The sequence below is a fragment of the Dipteris shenzhenensis genome, chromosome 30, assembly GCF_047967505.1.
Source record: "Dipteris shenzhenensis isolate YYH24624 ecotype China chromosome 30, Dip_SZ_1.0, whole genome shotgun sequence".
Classification (NCBI taxonomy): Eukaryota; Viridiplantae; Streptophyta; class Polypodiopsida; order Gleicheniales; family Dipteridaceae; genus Dipteris; species Dipteris shenzhenensis.
Genome location: NC_141625.1, coordinates 20027015 through 20033541, shown reverse-complemented (window position 1 = coordinate 20033541; position 6527 = coordinate 20027015).

The following is a 6527-nucleotide window of genomic DNA, read 5'->3' as shown; positions in this document are numbered from 1 at the left end:
TAAAATACATGTAATATTTAATACTATATATGAAAGATTTTCCAAAATATAACTCCATAGATGTGCTCAAATGGGGTGTTCCGATCAATTTGAGTGGTTGAATGACTATATTTGGACATTGGATATGAAAGTTATGTCACTTTTAAAAGTGCTGTCCAAGGTAGTTTCGCCAGCGAAACTACCTTGGGAGACTTGCTTCAAAGGGGTTTCGCTGGCGAAACTACCTGGATGGCTTGCTTCAATGAGTTTTCTTTGAAGAAACTCTTTCATGAAGATAGGTTAAGAGAGGGTTTTCAATGTCACCCCCTATTAAGTAAAAGTTGTAAGAAGGATCATAAGGGAATTTTCATAGAGAAGTCTACTCTACATGTGGGTTTCTTCAAAAGCCATCCCATTATGCTCTCACCATTCCTACAGATTCACCTAAAGATTTTTGTATAAAATAGGAATTGCTATAATACTTTGCATATTTCTAAGTGAAACTATGTTTTCTTCTTATCGATTTTTGCCATATTTATGCATAGTTGGAAGCTTTTTTTTTCCTTCGCTCAGACGCTCGGAAGATTTCGCTCAGAAAATGCTCGTCCCCTATTGAGAGTTGTGGTGCCATGAGCACATAAATAGAGGCAAAGATATGAGTAAAGGTATGAAGCAAGGTCATGCTACCACATGGCATGGAGGTGTTATCCCACATGTAAGCAAGCACATGCAAGTATATTTCCACTCCAGGGAGGTTCATTTCAAGTAGTATCATCAAGCAAGCTTTGAAGTCTCTTTATGGCTCTTCAACATGTGTGCACTTAGGATGCATCCACCTTAGATTAGTTATAGGCACAACTTAGGTGCTCAAGTTTTATTACTTAGTCATATTGCTTTTTTATGCATTCTCTTTCATAGTGATCAAGATTGTGACAATAATTGCTTTTAAAATTGTTGATAAATTTCCTCTTCCTTTGGAATTTCCTATATATAAAATTTACCTCAATGTTGGTAGTTGCCACTTGAATGTAGTAGTTGTGAGTGGACGTGATTTATAGTTTGTTGTTGATTCTATTGCTAAAATTGATATCCATCTTTGTGAAGATCCACCTCTTCCTCTACTTTAATGTGGTTTGTAAATCCATGATTGCTTGTTTGACCTTTTAGGGCATAGGACAAGGCTTGAAAGACAAAGTGTGTAGAGTAAAGGTTTGGCTAGTATGCGATAAGCTCCAAACCCGAATAACAAAATGTAGGAAAAGGGCAAAAATCCAAAGTCAAAGGGTGAAGCACCAAAAGACAAAGCGACAAGACCAAATGGGCAATGATCCCAAGGTGACAGTGGATGGACTAACACCACAGGGCTTGATAATCAAGACTTGTAGCCATGAGTGGTAGTTGGCAAGGATGTTGTAATAAGGATGGGAAGGAAATTTAGGCGAGGCACAAGTGGCATGATAGAAAACAAGCAAGAGTCATGGCAAAAATGCTATAAAAGGACATGGCCTCTTCCATTGCAGAGGTTGTTGGATTGCATGGGGGATAAACTATATATCTTGATGGAATCCAATGTAAATATTTCCAATGTGGCACTTCCTGCATGTAGTTAGGTGAGGCGAGGGTGCAAACTCTCTGTCGCTTGGAGGAATAACCCTGAGTTGTAAAGCTTTTTGAACCCATCATGGATAATATAATAGAAGGTTTTGAAAGGTAGCCAATGAGTACAACTCTATTTTTTATTCGGTGCTAAGAAAATCAATACCGTAAGGATGATGCAACTCTCTCTCTCTCTCTCTCTCTCTCTCTCCCTCCCTCCCTCCCTCCCTCCCTCTCTCTCTCCCTCTCTCTCTCTCTCTCTCTCTCTCTCTCTCTCTCTCTCTCTCTCCCCCCCCCCTAGCTTAGCAACCAAAATGCCTATCCATGAATCTAGAATGTGAAAGACAAAATGAGGTAGTTTTTTTATTAACATTTGGCAATCTTGTTGGGGATGGTAGGCTGGTGATTTGCTTTCATAGGGAGATCAACTTCTGAGAGTCACATGGAGAGGATATACAGAGAGTGGTTTTTAGAGAGTAGGTTAGGTTAGAGGAATGGTGAAGCTAGGCATAGATAGATAGGAGCCAAAAAAAGGACGCGAGTCCAAACAACATGGCAAAAGGATCTCAAATCGGTTTTAAGAGTAACGTCATCTTTTGACCCTTCAAATCAAGGACGAGGCAAAGAGTTTGGAAGTACAGACATAGAGGAGTGGCCATTTTAGCTCATATTTGTTACTCAAATACAAAGAAGAAAAGGGGACCCACAATTATCCAAGGGAATGCAACAGAGATGAAGTAGTTCTAGGGCACATCAAGTAATCAAAGTGTGCAAGTCGTACATGGACTAGCATGAATGGAACACACAAAATGAAAAGGCGAGTGAATGAGCCCAACTGTGAGGCTAGCAAGGAGAAGGATTGAGTAAGCAACAAAGCTAGCCAAAAGAAATGCCAAGTAGTAGTAGCCACCAAACAGGTCATTTTTAAGGATGACTTATTGCAGAAGATGACATCAAAGGGGATTGCTGATGATGTCGTCCAATTGCACCAAGGAGGAAAAGCTACAACAAAGCAAATAAGAAGAGGGATATTGGAGGAGCTTCTAGGTTGCTGCATGTTGCATTTGAAGGAGTGAGAGCAATAAACCAAAGATAAGATAGAAAGACCTAAACTTTCCTTGTACATAATGTAGCTTCGGGTTTGAATTTTGGCAACAAAGCAAGAAATGAAGAACCCTCAATAGACCCATACATGCTAAAGACATGGTCCAAAGGATGAAAGAAAACAAACAAAGGTCAAAGGTCAAAATCAATAGATGAAGGCCCAAGGACAAATGAGCCATAAATAAAGGGCAATTGGTGAAAGACCATGAATCCATAAAAGGATGGGGCAAAGAAAGCAAAAAGGGGCTCTTGATGGCGCAAAACCTAAAGAAGAGAACATTAAGAAAACTCCATGAGGTGTAGCCTCACCATATGAAGAAACAAAGAGGCCAAGTAAGCATGAAGGAGCGATGGGATGTGTGATACCAAAAGATGGCTGATAGCAAGGGGCTTCAAGGGATGTAGACTCAACAAAGAAAATAAAAGAAGAGGTAGTTGGCATGAAGATGAGACCATCTAAGGATGGCAAAGCATAAGAGTGCCGATGCATGAAGACATGATCTTTGAAAGATGTAGCCTTCGAACACCCATGAAGCATGGGAGTGGCAATGCGGCCATCTTCATGTATGGGACCATATGAGGGCTCACAATAAGGGGGTTAATGAAAGACAACTTCACAAATCCATGTTCATCGAGGATGATAGAAAAAGGTCAACGAACAAATGCATTCAATGAGAGACATAGAACTTTGAAGACCAAAGGATGAACAACTAACCATGGAATGAAGTAGGGAAGCATCGAAGTAGCTACCTAGCTAGAAATAGGCTAGCGATGAGGTGGTGATCTAGAGGTGATATCAAGACCCTATATTCATGGGCATAATGTTAGTACAAAGGACATGCCAAAAGCATAGAAGAAGACCAAACTAGATCTAGAGGACAACAATCAAGAGACCAAAGACCCAAGGATGAAGGATGATGATCGGAGCAACACATTAAGGCTAGCCAAAGGGAGTTGAGCAACCAAAGATGATCGAGGCTGAGACCAATGACAAAGGTCGATGATCAAAAATCAAAGAAGGGACAAAGATAGACCGCATGACAAGGAACAACCATCAAAGCATTAGCAAACAATCCCATCAAATGCACAAGACCAAAATAAGGCTTACAATAATGAAGGCAAAGAATGATGACTTCAACATCACATCTCCGTGGGAGCACCAAGGTCCATGAGAGCTTGGAAAAATTCAAAGGAGGGGATAAATGTTAACACCCCAAATAAAAGAGATGTTAACATTAGGAACGAAGGCCAAATACAAAGAATAAAGGCATAGGACACTTGAATAACTAGGTTGAAGAGCCAATGTCTAGCTAACAGGCAATAATCTCTAGACCCGAACGAGCAAAAGATAGGAACAAGGTAAAAAGCCGAAGGCAAAGGTAGAAGGAAAAGGGCAAAGCACCAAAAAATGAAGCCATGATGATGGCAACTGGCGAGGATGTTAAGATAAGGATGCCCAAGAAAATCTAGGTCAGGGTAGTGGCTAAGGGATCCAGGTGAAAGTTAAGTAGATGGCCTCTTCTATTGCAAAGTTATCAATTCACACAGAGGATAGACTATATATCTCAATGGAAGCCTTTGTAAAGATTGACAATTTGGCACTGTGTGTGTGTGTGCCGGGGGGGGGTAGGTAGGTGAGTTGAGGGTGCAAACTCTCTATCGCTCAAAAGCACAACCTCAACTTGTAAATCTTTTTGAACCCATCAAGGGTAAGAGAATAGAAGGTTTTGGAATGTAGCCGATGAGTATACCTCTGTTTATTATTCAGTGCCTATAGAATAGAAAATCGATGCCATAAGGGTGATGCAACTCTCTCTCTCTCTCTCTCTCTCTCTCTCTGTCTCTCTCTCTCTCTCCCCTACCATAGTAACTATGGCACCTATCCACGAATCTAAGAATGCAAAAAACCAAAATGAGGAGATTTTTTAGTTCACACATGTTCTATAGTTTGAGTTGTTTAGCTCTACTAAAAATTCAAGGTTAATATTGCTTGATGTTGATGTGGTTTTATTGTCCATTGATCGAATAAATTAAGCCCAAAAATGATGTTTTGAATTATTAAAATGCATCAAATCTCAAGATTACTTTTGAAATGGTGCCTTAGATTTGTAAGACCTAAGTAAAGTTAGGATTGAATTTTGATCAAATTTGAGCTAAAATGGGCCCAAATTTTCTAAAAAGTGTCCGCAATAAGTGCTTGAATCAACTTTGGTCAAAATGGCATGAAAAATGCATAAATATGGTTTTTTAATGTTCTTGAAGTTTAGTTCAAAACGATGCTCAAAATGGGTCCCACTACCAAGATAGGGCTTTAACCCAAGGCAACCAAATACTTATTTTGGCTCAACATATATTCTAATACCAATTTATATACTTATATTTTAATCCTAAGCTAATACTAACTAACATATTTTCAATTAAGTAATTTTAATAGATTTAAGACTATAGTAATTAAATAAATTAAATTAGATTTATAATAACTTAGTAATTAAAAATATATTTATTGGGAGAAATAAATAAAAATTTATCAAAAGAAAAAGAGAATACAAGGATAATTAGTTAGTATATATTTAAAGGTATATTTAATTTGAATAGATTTAAACTATAATTTAAATATATAAATTAAAGTTAAAATACCTTTAAACATATACTGACTAGTTAAATAATAAACAAAACTAATCACACATGTTGGCAGTGCCACATGTCTAAGGAGACTATTAAATTTTGAATTTTAAACTTTTGAAATATAAAATTTGAAAGAAAAGTCCCAAAAATCTAAATTTTCATTGAAAAGAAGGGACCATTAAATGTCAAATCTTAAAATAAATAATTTCAAAAGTTGAATGCAAAGTGTGCAAGAAATTTGAATTTGAATTGAAAAGAATGAAAGAACAACTATGACATTCTCCTCATCTTTCGTGACATTTGGCTTCCCCAAAATTTTCCGTCCTCTCTCTCTCTCTCTCTCTCTCTCTCTCTCTCTCTCTCTCTCTCTTGTTGGCAAATGATCTTCATGGGGGAACATTTTATGTAATGCTTTTTAAGGGGTTTTAGGTTTTGGAAAATGAACATGGACTATGGTCATGAGGGGAGATGAAAAGCCTCAATTTGATTGGTCCATGCAACTCCTAGAAGTTTTGTTGGTGTAGATACGTGGTAAATGGCAAGCAAATGTAGATACGTAGTGGGATGATTCAAATGCTGGTTTTACATGACTATCTCTACATGAAAGACGGTGACATCCCTCTTGTTGAGGCTACAAGCCTATGTAAAGGTCTGTAGAGGACTCATGAGCATCCTACAATGGTATATTAGCCTCAGCCTTGAAATAGCTACTCATGATGGGTTTGTCTAAGGTCCATAGTAGAGTCTTGGAAGTCTTTTGTATTTAGCACAAATCCCCGATAGGGGTGAGCATCTGTCGTGTCTAATAAACTTAGTTTTTGTATCCATTTTATTTGCATTATTCTCATATTGAGAGAGTGTGTATTGCTTATATTCAATTCAGTTTCATTTCATGCTATATTTCATGTGGAAACTGTTTTGAGAAATTGAGTCTATAAGTAAATGTGATATATGCTTCAAGTTCATTAAGTTCTACAATTGGTATTAGAGTAGGTATTTGAGGGTCTGTAAGGTCTCATAGCATGCAGTTAGTTGGATCTACTATTGTGTGTTTAGACTGGTTGCATGGATTCATGGAAGAAAGATGAGTCAAAAGGCTCTATACTAAAGTTTGACAATCAAAATTTCCTTGCATTACAATTGTCAATGCATCAGCACATCATGCTGAAAGGTTTATGGGGCTTTGTCTCAGTATCTGAGAAAAAACCAAAGGATGACGAGGT